Source organism: Globicephala melas, chromosome 2, assembly GCF_963455315.2.
Source record: "Globicephala melas chromosome 2, mGloMel1.2, whole genome shotgun sequence".
NCBI lineage: Eukaryota > Metazoa > Chordata > Mammalia > Artiodactyla > Delphinidae > Globicephala > Globicephala melas.
Window position 1 is genome coordinate 145,411,766 of NC_083315.2, and position 21,282 is coordinate 145,433,047.

Sequence of the window (21,282 nt, forward strand, 5' to 3'; positions counted from 1 at the left end):
ATTGGCCTCCCAGTGGGGAGGCTGCACGTGACCCCAGCACTGTGAGGGAAACTCTGCCTGAATTCTTGGTTGGTGGCCTAGGAAGGGAGTCGCCTTGGTTTCTGGTGGAAATAGTTAAGAGCATGAGGGAGCTGGTTTTACTCTCTGGTGCTAATCGGGAGGCCTTTGAAGTGTAACTGTAGATCAGTGTGTGTGTGATCTTTGGTACGTACACATTAGTTGGGAATTTATCTTGTAAGAAACAGATACCATGTTTTGAACTGGCTTATCCAATGAAGGGGATTCATTGGCTCAAGTAATAGAAGGTACAGATACAAAGTAGGTTTCAGGATTGGTTGGATTTGGTGACTTAACGGTGTTATCAAACACTCAGAGCATTTATGTCTCTTCCCTCCGCCTTTTTGTGGTGTCTGTTTAATCTGAAGCCTAGCTTTTCCTGGTGGCAGAATTGCTGCAGTGGTTCCACGCTTCATAGCTAAACATCACACTTTCTAGGGGAGGGAAGAGAGAATTGGCTTCCAGTCACCCTTTCCTAGATACTCTCAGAAAACTTTGGCTCTTAGCTTATTGATCTAAGTTGAATCAAACGCCCATTTTTAACCAACCCCTTTGGCCAGGAGAGTGCCATGCTGTGAGTGACGTAGGCCTAGATTCCTTAGACTGATCTCTGTGCAGGGTAGGAAAGAAGATACCTATTTCTGGAGCTGGCAGTCAGGTTATTTTTCCTACCTCCTCCTGACCACATGGCTGTATAAGGTGGAAGAGTGGAAAGGATGCTGGGCAACAAGCACAGTATCCATCTGGGGATCTGTCACATTCGTAGCCCAGCAGAGTGGTGGGTGGGACGTGTGGTGAGAAGTGTGCAGACATTCATGGTCAGAGCCCAGAGAGGGAGATCTCCTGTTACTGTGTGACCAGTTCCCTCATCATTACAGGAAGAATAAGTGACCTCCAAGGTGACCACCAGTGCAGACATCCCAAGGTTAGGAGCTGATAAGAAAAAGCGAACGTAGGAAAAGTTTGGATACTTTCAGAGTAGAATTGGCCGAATGAAGATGATTCCAGAGGGCCCCCAACATGAAGAGAACATGACCACATAGTCCCATAATTGGAAGGAATCTCAGGGGTCCTTCATTTTACATTAGGTAAGGACTGTCCTGAGTCCACACAGCTAACTGGGGGCAGAGCCGGAGCCAGAACCCAGGTCTCCACTCTCCATTGCTCTGTCCCTGACTTTTCCATTCAAAGATGTCCTGGAGAACTTGGGAAAGTGGCAAAAATCTGGCCAAGGGGAGGAAATAGCCTGAATTTTAGGAGAAGATTATATTTCTGAGTTGCCTTTGGCCAATTCACCAATGTACAGTGGTTGGAACATGTGGCCAAAAAACTCAGGACATGCAGAATCTTCACCATCCATGTTATTATACCTTCCATTTCGTAGGGTTCTGGTTTCTCAGTCCCTAAAAGACATGGATTCCGGTTTCTGCAAATTCTGAAGGTTTCAGTTAAGAAATGTGCAGCTGAGCAAATAGAACAAGTAACCCGCGATAGATACAGTTTGAAGCGAAGGTAGATCTTGGCGTAAGACTCTCCATGCTTGTCAATAGCAATGCAATCAGTGCAGACGTGCCCAAATTAAATGGCAAGTGGTCTGGAGCACAGGGAATGTGTTTTTTGGTTGGCACAATATTTTCCTGGGAGACCTTTTCAAATCAATACGCAATTTGAGGGTTGAAGTGGAAACCCTTTATGTTTGTTGAAGAGAGTCTGAAAATGTCCAGGGCTCTCCTCTGTGGATGGTTTTTCCCTGCCTCTTGGGGCAGATTCACATCTGCACTGGCCCAGGCAGCCTGAAGTCAGGAGCTACACAGAGGACAAGGTGCATCATTTCCATCCTTCTCATCTTTTCCTTTGCTTTGAGGATCACGTGCCCTCTCCTAGTGGTGTGTTATTGTACTTTCTTCTCCCGTCAAGAGAGAGGCTTAGAAAAAGACTGGGCCCACATCTCTTGCTGATTCGCAGTTTGTATCTCTTCTTTCATTAAAGCTGCATTTACCTGGAGAATGAAATGCACCTTCCGTCTCACTGTTGGGTGACGGGAGAAGTCTGAGCTGCTACCATCTGAGGCTTTCTTGCCCATCCAGAGTCGGTGCAGAGTAGTGGTTTGGGGGCCAGAGAGACCTAAGATTAAGCTACTTTCTGCTGGCTCTGCTGCTTTCTAGCTGTTGTGTCCTTGGGCAAATTAACTAACCTCTAAGCTTCAGCTTCCTTATCTGTAATTTGAAGATATTATGTACCTCATTGGGTCATTGTGGAGCTTAAATGAAGTAATGGCAGGAGGCTCAGTAAATGTTAACTATTCATAAAAAGAACAGAGGTAACAAGAAAGATGACTCCTATGAGAACCAAACTTTTTTTCCTATAGTTTTCCCCCTTGGAATTAAAGCTCAAAAGCTCATCAATATGTGGAAGATGTCTAATTTGTGGTTCTGTTTCCTTTTGTTTAAAACAAAGCTAGTTTTTTTGTGTGCAATAAATCAAATATCTCCCTCCTCTTATGCCTTTACCATGAGGTCAGGAGGACCCCCTCATGGAAACGTGTGGAGGAAAGATGCTCTTTGGTGAGGTCTTCCTCCATAGGCCATGTGGCCATGTCTTCTCCAGACAACTGTACACTGTCTCCTTCCTGAAGTCTTCTTTCATTTTCTTTCTTTCCTGGCATGGTAGGTTGCTGGTAAGAGGTGACCAGAAGGCCCTCCTCATTATTTCTGAGCTCAGGGTCATAAGGGTCAGGCTGCCCAGTGACTGCCCAGTACGTGCCCAGATCTGGTCCCCAGGCAAATTCCATGGAGCTAGAGGAGCAGCGCCTGGTTTTTCTAGGCCTCCTCCTCCGCTCACTGGATGCCTAGCTTTCCCTTACCTGGAGTTGGAAAGCCAGTCCCATCAGAGCCTGTGGGTGGGCCTGCATCGGATCTCCAGGCTGCTTTTAGAGCATTTCAGAAACAAAAATCCTTGCTATTAGCATGACTTCCTGGAGGGCTATCTCCAGATAAGGCGGCTTGTGCCAACCACACGCACTTTTTTCCATCTAAATACTTTTAATTGCTGTATTTACACCATTGACATTTAAAGTGATTATTGATATCTTTGAATTCATATCTCCCATATTTGCTACTGTTTTCTATTTGTTGTTCATGTTCTTTGTTCCTATTTTCGTCTTCCACTTTTTTCTGCTCTTGTGTTTTTAATTGAGCATTTTACATGATTTCATTTTCTCTCCTTTCTTAGAATAACAACTCTCTCTCTCTGTCTGTATATGTGTATATATATATATTTTTTTTTTAACTTTTTTTGTACGTGCACTAGAATTTGCAATATACGTTTACAACTAATTCAAGTCCACTTTCAAATAACACCATACTGCTTCATGGGTGGTGCAAGTACCTTACGTAATAACAAAGTATTCCTAATTCCTCCCTCCTGTCCCTTGTATCATTGCTGTCATTCATTTCACTTATACATAAGCTATCATCATCGAATACATTGTTGCTATTATTATTTTGAACAAATTGTTATCTGTTAGATCAAACAAGAATAAGAAAAATAAAAATTTTTATTACTTCTTTAATGCTACTCCTTTCTTTATGTAGATCCAAGTTTCTGACTTAAGTAATCTTCTTTCTCTCTGAAGACCTTCTTTTATCATTTCTTATAAGGCAACAAATTCCCTCAGTTTTTGTCTGAGAAAGTCTACTTCTTCTTCATTTTTGAAGGATAATTTTGTAGGATACAGAATTCTAGGTTGATTTTTTTTTTCCTCTCAACACTTTAAATATTTCATTTCACTGTCTTCTCACTTGGATGGTTTCTTAGGAGAACCCCAATGTAATTGTTATCTTCGCTTTTTTATAGGTGAGGTGTTTATTTCTTCTGGCTTTTTAGAAGATTTTTTTCTTTATCTTTGATTTTCTGCACTCTGAATATGAAATGCTTAGGTGTATTTTTTGGGATTTTATCTTGCTTGGTGTCCTCTGAGCTTCCTAGACCTGTGGTTTGGTGTCTGATGTTTATTTGGGGAAAATTCTCAATTTTTGTTTCTTCAAATATTTCTTCTGTTCTGTCTTTTTTCTCCTTCTGATATTCCCATTACATGCATGTTATGCCTTTTGTAGTTGTCCAATAATTCTTGGATATTATGTTCTTTTTTTTTTTTTTAGTCTTTTTTTTCTTTGCTTTTCAGTTTTCTGTTTGAAATTTCTATTGCTATATCCTCAAGCTCAGAGATTCTTTCCTCAGTTGTGTCCGGTCCATTAATAATCCCATCAAAGGTGTTCTTAATTTCTGTTACAGTGTTTATCTCTAGCATTTCTTTGGGATTCTTTCTTAGAAGTTCCATTTCTCTCCTTACATGACCCATCTATTCTTGCATATTGTCTGCTTCTTCCATTAGAGCCCTTAGCATACTAATCATAGTTTTTAAAAAGTTCCTGATCTGATAATTCGAACATCTCTGCCATATCTGAGTCTGGTTCCAGTGGTTGCTCTGTCTCTTCAAATTATGCTTTTTCCGTTTCAGTAAGCCTTGTAATTTTTAATTGAAAGTCAGACCTGATGTACTGGGTAGAAATGATTGTAAATAAATAGACCTTTAGTGGTATGGTGGTGAGGTGCAGGGGCCAGGGAAGTGTTCTACAGTCCTATGATTAGGGCTCAGTCTTTTAGTGAGCCTGGGCCTCTGGACTGTGAACTTCACAAGTGCTTCTCAGTGTGTTCCTCTCCTTAGGTGGGTAGGATGGCTAGGAGGGGCTGGAATTGGGTATTTCTCTTCCCCCAGGTTGGTTAGGCTCTGATAAAAACCCCAATGAGTTAGGCCCTGGTAAAATAGTTTCTCTGGAGGGCCGGCCTCGTTCACAGCATGAACAGAATGCTCTGGCTCTTTCAAAAAGGCTGCTTCTCCTCCTGCCGGAAGCATGAAGGGATTTTTCTCTGATGTTTGTTGTGAGATCCTGGGACATATTCTTGCCTGTCCCCAACACCCAAAGGCTCTCCCCTTGTATTACGTGTGAAAAACCTGATAACCAGGTATTCCCCAGAGCTAAAGCAAGTCGGTTGTGCATCACAGTGTAGATTGCTTGCCCATACCTGTCCTAACCAAGGCTGGTTGGGCTCATGACCATATAACCCCAATAGCTTGGTCCAACTCATGGAGCGTTTAATTTTGCCAGTTCTGAGGAGCTGAGACCCAGCAGATAAGAATCTTGTTACATCCTGTAGATGTGCAGTTCTTAAAGAGTATATTTCCTAAAGTATAGTCTGTAGCTCACCTGAGATGCTGCAGGGTCCAGGAATCTGCATTTCTAAAAAGTACCACAGGTGATTCTCATGCCTACTCTAGTTTGAGGCTTCTTTAGGCTAAAATTTTAGAAAGGAATAAATGGACTGGAATCCATGGCCTAGGCAACCTGTGACTTAAAAGAACATAAACAAATGTAAATTCCATTTGCTCTTGCCAGTAGTTACTTACATATATCAAGACAAACTCCCTGGAAGGAAGGGAGCTTCTTGAAGTCTCTGGCCTCTACACTTCCAAGTGTTATGTTCATGTTTGAGGGTAGAGGAGCATCTTGTTTTGGGGTTTGGAGCCATTCCTGTACTGGCATGAACTTGAGAATCTTATCTGGGCAGCAGTTCTAAAAGGTTAGTGTCCCATTCCGTGGAAGACAAGTCTTAAGGGCCACATGCAACTGCCTTACCACATGATAAAATTTAAAACGAAGATTGCTTTTTCCAGTTCCTTGTCCCGTACTCAGGAGAAGTCCATGAAGATGAGAAGATGAGAGCTCCAGGGTAGATTAGTACAGCAGAGTCCAAGAGCTTCCAGAGAGACAGACTGGCTGGATTTCTCCATGACCATCTTTGCTCCCTGTACCCGAGGGCTTTGGATCTGAGCACAGCTGTAGTTAGGGAGGGGTATTTTGATTCATTCTCTCATTCATTTATTCATTCATGAGTTGGCCCTTGATGGGACCGTGGGAGGCAAAGGGGAGATTGTGTTTGCATCTGATCCAGAAAAACCACTGAGTTAAAAGACAAAGCATTCTGCTTCCTACTAGGGAGGGGCATCTTTGGGAGCAATGTGACAAATGCCCAAGAAAGGACATCTTTTGCTAGATGGAAGAATTGTGCAAGTGCATGGCGCCAAAGGCTTTGTCTGACGTCTTTGTTTTTCAGATGTGCAACAAGTCATTCAGTGGTTCACATACTACCCCACTGGGAAACGGGCACTTTTCAGCTGGCCTAGTTGCATGATGCATTGGGAGAGAGCCATTCACTGCATTCTGTGGGGACTCTGCCCTGTGACCTACTGAGAAGCCTATTGTAGTAAACATCTGAGGTTTTGGTCTGCTTAATATCTACTCGCTCTTTCCTGGTAATAGAATCTCTACCTTCTTCTGGGAGAAACCTCTCCCTTACTCTCAGTCCCCATCATCGAAGTGCACTGATCCCCCCTCCCAGTTGCTGGGTGCGGGTGTGACCTGGGCTTGGTCAATGAGTGTGTGCTCTCTCTCGGGTCAGGGATGGTCACGAGACCCAAGCTGGGCCCATGAATTCAATTCTGGGACTTTTTGTTGCAACTGTTGGGGAAGAGAAACTCTTGGTTGGGCTGGGACACTGTGAGGATGTAGGCCTAGAGTGGTTGGTGGTCACTTGGTCCTGACGAATGAACAGCTTGCCGGAGAATAAAGCCAGCACAGAGCAAAACAAACCTGAGAGAGGAAAGAGACAGATTTCTGATAATATGTTGTGAGCATCTGGATACAGCTAGGCTTAAAGCTCCCCTGTTTCTCCCATTTATATGTGCCAATAACTTTCCGTGGTGGCTAAAGCATGGCCACAGATTTTTGGGGCTCCTTCCATTAAGAGGTGGAGCCTATGACCCCACCTCTTGAATCTGGGCTGGCCTGTGTCTTGCCTTGACTCATAGAATGTGTTGAGAGCAACCCTGTGTGAGCTCTGGAGACTGGGCCTCAAGGGACCTTGCAGCTTCTGCCTTCACCCTCTTGGACTTTTGCCCTGAGGCCACCATGTAAGAAAGTCAGTCTTTCTTACATGAGCGGCCATGTGCAGGAGAACAGGAGTGCTCCAGCCAACTGCTGGTACCAATTGCCCACCATGTCAGGAAGGCCAGCTTGGACCTTCCAGCCTAATGGGCATGCCAGCTGAATACAACTGCATGAGTGAAACTAGCAGAGGAAGATTCCAGTCAGCCCACAGAATCATAAATTATTTCAAGCCACTAAATCTTGGAGTGGTTTGTTATACATCAATAAATAGCACATACACTTTTTTGGCTTAAGTCAGTTTGATGTTAGTTGTTGTCATTTTCAACAGAGACTGATTTGCAACAGTTCTGACTGATGTAGTTATGTCATAAACTAAGCTTTACAAGAAATGAACCTTTGTGGAACTTCTTCCCACCTCTGCCGTCGAGGCAGTGAAATCAGCTCTCTCCATCTAGATCTTCACTTGTTGGGTGTGTGCATGAACTCACTTGTTGGTGGAATGCATTTCTTGCTCGTGTCAGGAAACTTATCATCTGAATGATAAGTGCCACTGTCTCCAAAAGGACAGATTTCTCCAGCACATGCACCTGAGGGGAGACCACTCAACAACTCTTTGAGTCCTTCATGGAACAGAGAAAAACTATCCCCACTGTGCCGTTTCTGGATTCCTGACCCACAGAATCTGTGAGCATGGCAAAATTGTTGCTTTAAGTTACTGAGTTTTAGAGTGTTATGGATTGAATGTTTGTGTTCCCCCCCCCCCCCACATTCATATGTTGAAATCCTAACCCCTCAATGTGATGGTATTAGGAGGCGGGGTGGCCTTTGGGAAGTGATTAGGTCATGAGGGTGGAGCCCTCATGAATGGGATTAGTGCCCTGATAAAAGAGACCCCAGTGAGCTCTCTTGCCCCTTCTGCTATGTGGGAACATAGTGAGAAGATGCCATCTAGGAGGCAGGAGTTGGGTCCTCACCAGACACAGAATCTGCTGGTAAGGACAATGTGCCACTAATTCAGTGACAGTCAGTAAAAATGAGGGTGGATAAGACAGAAACAGAAGAGAAGAGTTAAAAACGAACCTAAATAGAAAGTAGATAAGTTGTGGCATAGACCTGTGGCACAATCTATAAAAATGGTGCTTTGTTTTTGACATGGATAAGTTCACAATGGATTTAGTGTGGGAAAAAATGGAGGTCCATCCATTGTATATAGTATTGTAGAGTCCCATTTTGTACATGATAAACATGCACAGAAAAAGAATACACATTAAAATGTTGATAGTTTCCTCTGAGTGGGGGGGTCATGGAGATTTTCGTTTTCCTTGTTTAAAAGGAAGTTGCAGTTCTTGAGTATAAACAGTTAATAGAAATGGAGCCGCCACTGAAGCTGCATGTCTGTTCATTGCCAATGTGAATGTTGACCGATAGGATTGCACAGTTATCTACAGGCAGGAAGGTAAGGGCTGGCTGTCGCCTTTCCTGACGTTTTGTCCCCTCGCATGAAGCCATGTTACACCTTCTTGCTGGCTGCTGCTCAGAGGATGGTGGGAACCAGGACAGACTGGCCACAGGACAGGCTGTGTTTAGATGCAGAGAAGGAAAGAACACAGCTAGACCCCTGAGAGTTTGCTAGCCAGACTGGGAGGGCCTGGGCCTCAGCATCCTTTCTGCCCTCTGTCTCATCTGGCCTTTCTCCCGGTTCTTTGAAAAATATGTGTATCTTGGCTGCTTCTCTAACTCTGACGGTGCCTTGGGTTCTGCGGGTGGCACGCTGGCCTTCCAGTGCCCTCCGACATTCTTCCTGTTAGAGTTGGGGGCTGGAAGAGGGGACCATTTTCGTCTATTGCAGTAACCTCCTCAGGTACAGTTAGGACTTGGGGCGGGCTGGGCTTGAAACGGTGCAGGGGAGTGGTTTTTCGGTTTTCTTTCTCTTTCCTTCCCCCTTTCCTCCTGTTCATCTGAGGTATTGGGGTGTGTGTGTGTGTGTGTGTGTGTGTGTGGATTTTGTGGGAGAATTTTATTTGGGAGAATCCAACTCTGCAGACTGTTTCTTTGAAGTGCCCCTCTCTTCTACCTCTCTGTCCCCCAGCACTTTATACACTCACCTCTGCTGAAGCCCTCGATGGTGATGGATTGGTTTGTTTGCTGTAATTTGTCTTTTTGCCTCACTAGACTGTGGGCTCCTTGAGGGCAGGAACCCCATTCCCAACTACATCAAAAGAACTCAGAAGACAAGAGACCTGTCTTCAGTTTCTGTATTTCCAGGCTCAACATTGTATCGGGTGCTGAATAACCACCTATTGGTAACGGTACCAACCAGCATTGCATCCTAAGTGTGTGAGTTTCTTGTAAGTCTGAAGCATAGTGCGTGTTTACTCTGTATGCTGCGTAATTTAACTAGTGTGTGAAACATTACCTTATGATCTGAACAGGTAATAAACTCCATCTGATAGCAGGGATTGGGTCATGCCCTTCTCTATTTGTTGGAAACTTCTCTAAGCAAATGCATGTCTCTGTTGGACTTCACATTGATTTTATAGACTGTTACATTGAATTCCAACTTAGGAAATTCCCATTGCTGTGTCTAGGTGGTGGAAAGTGTGCCTGGGGAGAAAGACAGCTTTCATTTCAGAGTGTAGCATTGGGGTAACATGATTTCTGGTGAGGGTTTGTGTAAGTTTTTCAAAATTGTGACTGTATCTTTCATGAATGTTCATTCTCTTATTTTTGTGAAGAGCTATTTTCCATTGGAAAACAATTTTGGGTTTTAAGTTATGCTGTGTAAAAGGTTTCCAGAAAATGTCAGGGCATTTTCCAAGAGTACCCTAGGAGGTAGGAGCAGTTAAAATACATTTAAAAATCTGTGTTCTCATGGACCTTGGCCATTTAATTTGTTTTTCATTGATTCTTGGGCCAAAAAGAATTCCACCTGGGTGTGAATGAGGATGGGGGAATCGAGAGACCAGAGGTTTATTGGTCTAACACTCCCTAGGAAGGGACCCACGTGATTATTAGTCAAGGTGACACATCACTAATTATTAGAGAAATGCAAATCAAAACTACAATGAGGTACCACCTCACGCTGGTAAGGATGGACATCATTAAAAACAAATGCTGGAGAGGGTGTGGAGAAAAGGGAACCCTCCAACACTGTTGGTGGGAATGTAAGTTGGTGCAACCACTGTGGAAAACAGTATGGAGGTGTCTCAGAAAACTAAAAATAGAGTTGCCATATGATCTAGAAATCCCACTCCTGGGCGTATATCCAGACAAAACTATAATTCAAAGAGATACATGCACCCTTATGTTCATAGCAGCATGAGTTACAATAGCCAGGACATGGAGACAACCTAAGTGTCCATCGACAGATGAATGGATAAAGAAGATGTGGTACATATATACAATGGAATACTACTCAACCATAAAAAAGAACGAAATAATGCCATTTGCAGCAACATGGATGCAAATAGAGATTATCATACTAAGTTAAGTAAGTCAGAAAGAGAAAGGCAAATACCATATTATATCACTTATATGTGGAATCTAAAATGAACCTATCTATGAAACAGACACATAATCACGGATGTAGAGAATAGACTTGTGGTTACCAAAGGGGATGGGGGTGGGAGAGGGATGGATTGGGAGTCTGGGCTTAGCAGATGCAAACTGGTATATATAGAATGGATAAACAACAAGGTCCTACTGTATAGCACAGGGAACTATATTCAATATCCTGTGATAAACCATAATGGAAAAGAATATGGAAAAGAATGTATATATATGTATAACTGAGTCACTTTGCTGTACAGTAGTAATTAACACAACATTGTAAGTCAACTATACTTCAATTTAAAAAAAAAGGGGACACAACTGGAGACCAAGTTTCTTTTTCTTCCCTCACATATCAGTTACCCCTTTGAACTGGGTTCCCTGGCTTGGAGCAGATGGTTTCCTCCTGGCCTCTGATCATTTGCCTCTGCTTTCTGTGTTAGCGATGTTTTCAGGTTGACGTGGGTTAATTCCAGATAGAGGCAATTACCTGGGGGAAAGGATTCTTAAGTGTGATGAGCACGTTTTATGAGTCAAGTCTATGTTAGATGTTTTACATAGACTCTCATTTATTTCTGTCAACAGTCCTGCAGAGGGGACCAGTTATCCCCACTGATAAGTGCACAAGCTAAGGTTTGAGAAAAGTGCTCTGGCCCTAGGAAGAGACTGGACTTGAATCCAAGTCTGTCTATTACCAAGTCCTTGTGTTTTCCAACACACGACTCTGCCTTCATAGCACATCAGAGCGGGCTTCAGGTTACCAAGCATAGGTGGGTGGAAAGAAACAGTTGGGAAGAAATCTTTCTGTGAAGGTTTTGACTGTATTTCAAGCATGTAGGGTGGAGTTTATGATGGCCAGGCAGGAGGCCTGAAGCTGGCGAGCTACTCTGGCACTTTTGCCCACAAGACAGGCTCTGTTTATTTCATGCCAGCTAATGTGGAGGGCGCCATAAATGATTTATGTTCGAAGGGTTTTTTTTTTGGGTTGACAAAAGTACCCCTATTGCAATAAGTCTCGGATACTCAATTTTTAGTAAACCAGGCTTAGTAGCTGCATAAGGTTAAGAGAGACACACTGTGTTTATACAGAGGAGGTGTCTAGTCAAGTGTGCCCCTGGTCGGAATCCCTCCTTAGCTGATGGATTTTCCATGGCTTGACTCTCACGGATTAACCCTGGACATTCAGAGTTTTAGGGTATGGTGTCCTCTGGGAGGTCATCAAGGAAAACTGTTAGGAAGCCTGAAGCTGGGGGACTCCAGTGGGAGTGGGTCTGTTGTCTATATTATTACCAGGGGGTTTCCAAGGATTGAGACCGTTATGAGCTATAGATTTAACTGACATATTGAACTGTATCCAGACTCCACGTTACCCTGGGCAGATCCTCAAGTCCTGGCAGTTGGGCAGCTGCAAAGGCCAGTAGCAGGGAGTCACCATGGAACTTGTTGCTAATGTTTATGCAGTGGCTTGTATGGGGCCGCATACAATATGGCTATTGTTCTGAGTTTCAGGGGTGCCAGTTAGTGGCTGGTGTTAAAATGTGTCCAGGATTTGGCAGAGAATCCTCTCTGCCTACCACTGTATTAGATGCGGGGGAGGGGACGTCCAGACGGTGTCTGGGGTGGGGACTGGGGATAGAATAGATTGGGGTGGACGTTGAGGCTGGAGCTAAGGAGAACATCCCAGGAAAGCCATGCCCAGACCTATTTTCCTGAAGGGCATTCATTTAAATTTTTTTAAAATTTATTTTAAAATTTACATAGAGTAAATGAAACGCTTTTTGGTGTACAGTTCTATGACTTTTTGGCAAATGCACAGAGTTGTGTAACCACCACAATACAGATACAGAGCAGTGCTACCAGCCCCCAGAATTCTCTCATGTTGCTCCTTTTAATCGACCCATCCTCCTTTAACCTTTGACAACCGCTGATCTGTTTTCTGTCCCTGTAGTTTTGCCTTTTCCAGAATATCCTGTAAATGGAATGATGTGGTTTTTGAGCCTGGCTTCTTTCATGTATTATTATAGTGCATTTGAGATTCATCCATGTTATTACATGTATCAATAGTTTGTTCCTTTTTGTTGCTGAGTATATATCACGGTTTGTTTATCCACTCACTACTTGAAGGACATTTGGGTTGTTTCCAGTTTTGGGCCATTTTGAACAAAGCTGCTAGAAGCATCCACGTACAGGTTTTTGTATGCACATGAGTTTTCACTTCTAAGAGTGGGATTGCTGGGTCATAGGGTAAGTGTATATCTTACTTTACGAGAAGCTGTCAAACATTTTTCCAGAGTGGCTGCACCATTTCGTATTCCCATCATCAGTGTATGAGGGTTCTAGTTGCTCTGTGTCCTCGTCAGCACTTGGTATTGTCATGATTTTTTATTTATTTGTATTTGTTTTCAGCATTCTAGTAGGTATGTGGCGTCTCACTGTGGTTTTAACTTGCATTTCTATTTAAATGTTTTGGATATTGCTTCCAAATGAGGTTACAATTTTCAGGATTGAAAGAGGTAAACAGCACAATTATAGTAAATTGCATTTTATGTGTGGAAAAAGCCCATTCATTTGTCAAGTGTATATATTTAAAATGTAATACAATTTTGGTAACCTTGTTTCAGTATATCTTTATATTTTGATATACCCTGAGCCTCTAGTGTTTAGGAGTGGTGTCTGGCTGCAATTAACAGAGACTCAACTATTGTCAAGGCTTGTTTATATCTGGATTTATTCACTCACATAAAGGAACTCCAGATGTTTGGTGGTTCGACATCATTAGGGACCCAGGTTCTTCTATCTTTCTATACCATCATCCTTACACTGTGGCTTCCTTTCGCAAGGTCACAAGACGGTTTCTAGAGTTCTGGCTATAGCCTTACCTTCTAGGCAGAAGAGTAGGAATGGGAAAAGGCTCTTTCAGCTTTTTCTCCTTGACTTATCCCTTCCCTGTTAAGAGAATTTAAAAAAAAAAAGAGTTGTGTGTCTTTTTCTCGAATAACTGTTTTTACATTTGAACCTAAAGTTAGAACAGAAAAGCTCAAGTTTACTACAGAGTCATGAATAAGATCTTCATGAGATGAGCACAGTAGACCAATGTGGACATATTCAGGGTTTTTTCTCAACCAGTGGTTCCCAAAGTGTGGTCCCTGAACCAGCAGCACCAGTATCACCTGGGACCTTGTGAGAAATGTAAACTTGGGCCCCACCCCAGACCTATTGAATCAGATACTCTCAGTGCTGGGCCCAGTAATCTGTTGTTTTTTTTAAAAGATTTAATTATTTATTTATTTTTGGGTGCGTTGGGTCTTCGTTGCTGCACACAGGCTTTCTCTAGTCGTGGCGAGCAGGGGCTACTCTTCATTGCGGTGTGTGGGCTTCTCATTGCAGTGGCTTCTCTTGTTGCGGAGCACGGGCTCTAGGCACACAGCTTCAGTAGTTGTGGCTCACGGGCTTAGTTGCTCTGCGGCATGTGGGATCTTCCGGACCAGGGCTCGAACCTGTGTCCCCTGCCCTGGCAGGTGCATTCTTAACCACTGCGCCACCAGGGAAATCCCCCAGTAATCTGTTTTTAACAAGTCCCAGAAGAGGTTCTGATGCATGGTAAAGTTTGCAAACAATTGCTCTAAATCAGAGGTAGGCAAACTTTTGGGTAAAGGACCAGATAGTAACTATTTTAGGCTTGCGGGCCACAGGGTCTCTGCTACTCAACTCTGCTAATTGTAGTGTGAGAGCAGCTACAGACAATAAGTCAAAGAGTGGGTGTGGCTGTGTTATAAAGTCAATACAGCTTTGCATTCACAAAAACAGGGAGCTGGACCAGATGTGTCCCCCGGAGGAGTTTGCTGACCTCTGCAAAAACTACGACGCCTTCAGGGTAGTCAGCCTTGCTGTTCCTTGCCTCTTCTATGCGTTGACAGATGTGAAATGCTCCTAAACAGGCAGTCAGAAGTGGGAGGCACCAAAGGAAGAAGGAAGAAAAAACAAAACAGGGCTGCCTGGGTCTGGTGAAGTAGCTGCTGTCATAAGACAAGGCTCCCTCTTGAGGGGCCCAGTGACTAGAATGTCTTGGTCCATCTGTAAGTCTTACCCTGTTTCCAACTGGAATGCTCACTGGACACTGATGCTCACTGATGAGACCCTTCTGTTCTCACTGAAATTTGTTCCCATTTATCCCAAGGGCTACCTGGCAGTCCTGTTCTGTGTCTCTAGCCCATTCAATCTCCCTTTGTTCTAGAAGACTAGTCCACACATTCTCCCCTCAGCCTCCAGCACATCCACCTCCCTCCTCATCCTCAGGTCATGGCCTTGCTTCTTCTTTCACTGAGAAAATATAGGCAAGAGAAAAGAACCTCTGCAGTCTGCCATTCCTACATCTCCAGACCTAGAGGCCATGCCCATCCCCAGAGGCTCCATCTGTCCTCCCATCACGGCGGATGAACTGCCCTTGCATCTCTCCCAGGCAGGCCCTCCGCTCTGGCACTAGATCTCATCTCCCTGTACTTATGAGGACAATATTTTAGCGTTTGCCTCCCTGTGTTCTATATCACTATTTCTCCCCCTCTCTACCGGACCATTTCCTCCATGTCCACCCTGCTATAATTTCTCCCATGTGTCCTTCTTGCTACTACCCTGTTTCTCTGCTGCCCTTGACAGCAAAACTCTCTGGAAGCGTTGTCTATTCACACTTTCCCCAAGTCCTTGCCTCTGTCTTCATTTTGAACTCACACCTATCAAGCTTCCCTCTTCACCTCTTCTTTGAGACTTGTCAATGTCACATTGACCTCCAGGCTGGCTAATTCCACGGTCGGTTCAGTCCCCATCTTACTGGGCTTTCAGCAGCACTTGACACACCTGTTCTCTGCCTCCTTCATGATACACTCAGTTCTCATCTTACCTTCCCGGATGTTCCCCATCCGTCTCATCTCCAGCTCTTCCTCATCCCCTGGTTCCGCCTCTGAGTACTGGAGCTCCTCAGGGCTCGGTCCTTGGAACGCCTCTGTATCTGTACTCGTTCCTTTGCCGATCTCATCTAATTGGATAGTTTAAACAGCATCCGTATGCAGAGCGATCTCAAACCTATGTCTCTAGTCTGGATATAGCCATACACCCACGTCCTACTCAACGAATCTCCACGTGGATGTCTAACAGGTATCTGAAACTAATAGTGACCAAAACCAAATTCCAGATTTTTCCCACCACCCCACCAAACAAACCCATTTACCCTGTCCTCTTCCAAACTCAATCAGTGACAAAGCCATCTTCACACTTGTGACAAAACCATTGGAGTCATCCTTGATCTTTCTCTTTCTCTCACCCCCCAATATCCGTCAGCAGATTTTATTGACTCTAAAGTGTGTCCAGAATCCACCCACTTCTTACCTCCTCTGCCACTTTACCCCGGTGCACGCCTATTACTCTTAACAGGATGACTGCGATAGCTGCCATGTGGTCTCCTTTCTTCAGCCTTTGCCCCTCTTCACTGTCAACACAGCAGCAGAGTGAACCTTCTGTGACCAGAATCGGCTCAGTCACTGCTCTGCTTCCCATCTTCCCATCTTACAGCGGCTTCCAAAGCCCCGTGGGATTTGCTCTCTGCTGCCTCTCTGATCTGACCTCCTGGTGCTGCCCCTTTGCTCCAGCTGCTACGGCCTCCGTGCTGCTCCCTGAGTACTCCAGGTACACTCCCTCCTCAGGGCCTTTGCACTTGCCATGCCCTCTGTGTGAAATGGTCTCCTCCCAGAAAACCGCAGGGCTCGCTCATTCAGTTTCTTCGGGCCTCTGCTCATGTGTCACCTTCTCAGAGCTTCTTCCCTGACCAACCTGTGGCTAAGAACTGACATCCTGTGTCTGGCTTTGTTTTTCTCCCTAGCAACCTCCATACGTGTTAGATTAGAGATTTACTTGTTTATTAGCTATGTCCTTCCACTAGAATGAAAGCCCAATGAGGGCAGGGACCCAGTGCCTAGAACAGTGCCTGAGATCTAGAACATGCTGGCAGCATGTGGAACGAATGGTTTCACTTCTCAGACTTAAACTGCATTATCATAGGGCAGTGACCTTCAAACTTTTAAAAAGCAAGATAATTCTTCTTCCAAAAATTTTGGAAGGAACTTCAATCTGCAGGACAGATATCAGTGATATTTGATTGGTTCGAAGTTATCTGATTTTTATCTTGTTCTTGTTGTCTTTTTGTAAAGTGTTGAGAAGATTTGGATTTACATTGCAGTAGCAGAATGCTTTTGAGTTAAACTGACCCAGAAGTATGAAGGAAGGATAGTAAGATACTTTTTATTTCAAATTACTAGTAGCATTTAACAGCTGTTCATTCTCCCCCCTCCCCCCATACGTCAGCCAGGGAAGAAGTATCCAGGTTTATAATAGAGTCTCAAACTGTCAACAGCGGGCTGTTATTATGACGTGTTAAGTTACACATTCGTGGGTTCTCAAGCAATTGACCCAAACGCTTTGAGGAGAATACTTGCTGAGTACATGTGCCTGCGCATTTGACCTAGTGCACATGTGCTGATGGAGTGACCTTTACTTGTTTCTACAATTTCACGTGAACAGACATGTGCAGCCTGAATGAAAACAAAACACAGACCCATAGTTTCTTAATCAATGAATGACACATTTAGGAAGCATCTAAATATCGCACAGCAATAACCTGGGAGAAGTTCTGTGACTGAACGTTGTGCAAAAGCCTCGTGTACAGCATGAGACAGCACGCTTGCAGTCTTCTGTGTGTTAACATTTGGACTGCAACACATCAGCCCGTTTAAAGAATGCTTAACACAGCTGTACTCTTCTGACTTACTCTCTTTCTTAACCCTCTTTTTTAAAACGGCAAACACTGTTTTTCTGGTTTCTACATGAACAAAATCCTCTGAGCAAAGTGCAGTAGGCCAGTGAACTTGGATGTCTTTTCCAAAGGGCTTTTAGGGACAATTCCAAAGTCTAAGCACACAGTAGACGCTCAGTTAATGAATGTTAGATGTTGAATGAACACAATGGAAGTCAGAAGGAGAGACAACATGAAGTGTCCTCTTTAAAGGACAAAACCTTACCTCACCTTCCTTCATGCCTGTAGGATGTGGTTTTGACCATGAACCCTAGCGTCAGACTGGTTGGATTCCATTCCTGGCTCCATCACTTACCAGCTGATGACCTTGGCCAGCGAACAGAACTTCTCTGTGCCTCAGTTTCTTCAACTTTAAGTTCTGTAAAAAAATACGTGTCCCACAGAACTGTTTTGAGAGTTAAATGAATTAACACATTAAATACCTAGAACGATGCCTCGCAATACAAAATGTTTGTTTTTCTTATTATTACTATTATTATTCTGAGAGGTAACACTTTTCATAGCTGCCCAGCTGGCAAAGACCGTGGGATATTGAGAACAAAGTTTCTCTGTCCCTTCCGACATGTAGCATTTTGTGGTGTTTTGCGTAATTCTCAGGGCACCAAACACACCCAGGCAAATGATACAGGGATGAGGACGCGTCCTCTTTCCATTAACGTGGATATCAAGGGGGTGGTGATTGTGGTGCCTTTGATTCCTGCTTCTCTAGGGTTTAAGCTGTATGTTTTCTTTGCTGCTGCCTCTGGGGGCCACACCCTTGGGGTGGAGCAGTGCCGACTTAGGGCTATTTTTATAGAAGGGGGTAGAATCTTTTTTCTCATGGAGCCGGCTTCCCATTGGGAAACCCTGTTGCTGCCTGGTACAGCCAGGTCAGGCCCATGGGAAGAACTGGACTAAGCAACTCTCTCCCATCCTGGGGCAGAGTGGACGCTCAGAAACCCATGTGTTCCTACGGGCTGAAGAGTGACACCCAGCCCCCTGGTGTGGCCCTCCCAGCCCCTTCCTCCCATGTTGGACTCTGCCTCCCAGCATTTCACGTCCCTTGTCCAGCTTGTGTTCCAGCCCACGGGGGGAGTCACTGTTCCCCACACATACCCTGAAAGCTTTGCGTTATGTACTTTCAAAAATGATGATGATTATTATTTCAACCACAGCAGTTATTACTGCTAATACTTACGGAGACCTAGAAGGTGCCGGGCACATGCAGTATCCTCACAGACCTATGATGGACATACAGAGGAAACTGGGCTCTTAAACTTGACCTAAACCCAAGAGCACTTGGCTTGTGAATGTGAAACTGGCCTTCAAGCTCTTATGGCAACTTCAGATTTCATGCTCTTAACCCACCATTGTCAGACTGAAGTTGGGCTCGGATGGACCTAAGACCCACAGGGAGTTCTACTTCATGCCGTCTCCTGGCTTTGAGGAAATCAGTGGAAACCTGCCAGAAGTAGATTTGTCAAAAAGTGTGTTTTTATTATATAATTATTCAACATAAATTTGGAGGATTAGCCAATATAGAATTAACACAACCATCTGGACTCAACTGTCCTATTAAGACAACACACAGACACACACACACAGACACACACACACACACACACACACACACTCCTGGAGTGGAGGTAAGAAGCAAACATCATACCTTAAGACCAGCGTGGGTGCCTGCCGTACCCACCGTCTCCTGGGCGGTGTGGGTGGGCTTCCTCTCTCCGTAGTGGCTGCCAACGCTGTGGCTGTAGAATGGATTCATTCTGAAGGATCGCATCAGAGCGAGGCCCAGAGCCCTGATATTCTGTTGTGGGAAACTCCTTTCATGACTGGTGTCTCCAGGGCTTTGCTGTGATTGACTCTTTGTGAATGAATGAACCCTAATGTGCTGATGAGATTAGTGCCCAGGCCGGCTCTGTCCTTGACACCCACCTGGCTATAGGTTTTACCAATATGCAAATTAGGCAGGTGCCGATGAGAAGGGGGGTCCTTCCCTGGGAGCCTGCGGCCCCCGTGTTAAACATTGGTTCATTGATTGAACCAATGATTGACAGCTGTTGCCACAACTGGGTCTTAGAGTCGTAACTCAGATGCTCATGCATCATGGCCTCTTCCTGCTGTATCAAACTATTTGCTCCACCCCAAACGCCATTGCTCTGTCCTTCCAACCTTATTCTAACGTTCGTCCAGCACATTCGCTTCTGCTCTGTGCCAGGCTCAGCCCCAGGTGGGGATGCAACGATGATGGCGAAACAGACGTGGCCCTCAGTCGTGGAGTTGCTGTCTAAGTCAGGGATGCAATAGAATAATCACAGAAACAAAATACAACTTGCGTGTGGTGAGAGCTACAGAGGAGAGCTGCTTGGCCCCAGAGCTTTGACCCTATCTGGAGCGTCAGAGGGGCAGGAGGGCTTCCTTGAGGATGCGCTGCTCCAGGTGAGGTCTGGAGCGGGGGGTGGACTTGCTCAGTGAGGGGAGGGGAGGGGAGCGCTCTAGGCCAAGGGCAGGCACGGGGAAAGGTTTGGAGGCTGGAGGTGGCCTGTTGCAATTCCACCCACCCTTTAAACCAGTTCACAGTCACCGTGCAGATGGGGAGCCCTGCTCTGTGCTTTTTAACACTGGGTTCCTTAGGGTGTTCGACACACCCTAGGTCCTTTGAGACAATTCCTAGGGGCTGAGAGCCCACACTTCGTTGCCGGGAATGGGCCCTGAGCTACCCCTTTCACACCAGCTTCCTGCCGCAGGGCTGGCCAGATGCCTCCTGAGCTCTGCTTCCAGCCTGAGTCACAGCTTGGGGAGGCCAGGGGCAGGGAGGGGAGTGAGCTTGACTCTGCGGCCCGCAGCGCCACAGCCTTCTGCCTTGGTCACTCCATCGTGGGTGAGATCTTGCAGGCTTGGGGGGAGAAGGAGCGGCCTGAACAGCCCCTCGCATCTCACGCAGTGTGCCTGGACTTTCCCAGGTCACGAAGCTCACAGCCTGCCCTGTTTTCCATTTCCACTTACTCACCGCAAAATTTAGAGCGATGCGTTCTTCTCTGTTCTGGGCCAAGTTTCCCAGTAGAGCAGAAGGAGACATCAATTCATTCAACAAACGTTTATTGCACACCCCTGATGCGTCATGTTCCGGGTCTCTGGGCTCTGGGTCCCGGGGCCTCAGAGGTGAACACGCTCCACCCGCTGTCCTCTGGGGCTCCCATCCTGGTGACAGTGCCAAAACCCTCCCCCTCTCTGGACTTGTCTGCGAGGTGGGTGAATGAAATCCCATGTCTTTGCAGGGCTTTGTATTCTGGGAAGGGAGACGGCTGACATAAATCCCAGGAGAATCTTATTAGTTTTCTGTTTCCAACGAAAGAGCATTCCCAGGGGCTGGGCTGGGGCCCTAACTTGGGTGGTCTCACTGCGTCGTCTAGCTGGAAAGTGAACCAATGCTTCTCATGTGTTTCTTTCCTTTTATAAAACGCTCCGTCAGTCTTGAAGCCTCCAGTACTTTGTGGTGAAAACCAGAAACATCAGGCTAGGCATCAGAATGGGGAAAAACGGGGGCCGAGGGAAGAAGGCCTCCTCTCTACCCCAGGATCCCTGAAGTGCGCCTGGTGAATTGGGCTGGTCGTGGTCATGGGATGCCCCACCAGGCATACTGCTCCTATCTGCCCGACCCCCTCCCTCCCGGGACCCAGTGCTCTGTTGCAGAATCAGGCAGTGCCCAGCGCAGAGCGACTCCATTAGCTCATCAGATGTCAGGACGCAGAGTGCAGGCTTCCGGGTGGGACTCCCTTTGTACCGGCTGTGCTGTCCTGGATGAGTAATTTAACCTCTGCA

The 21,282-nt window shown here is 45.3% G+C and overlaps 1 protein-coding gene across 3 annotated transcripts in view; it reads left to right on the plus strand.

Moving 5' to 3' along the window:
- The window catches only part of SMOC1 (SPARC related modular calcium binding 1), a 156,767-nt gene that overhangs the window by 14,283 nt on the left and 121,202 nt on the right, over positions 1-21,282 (plus strand). The window lies entirely within an intron of this gene.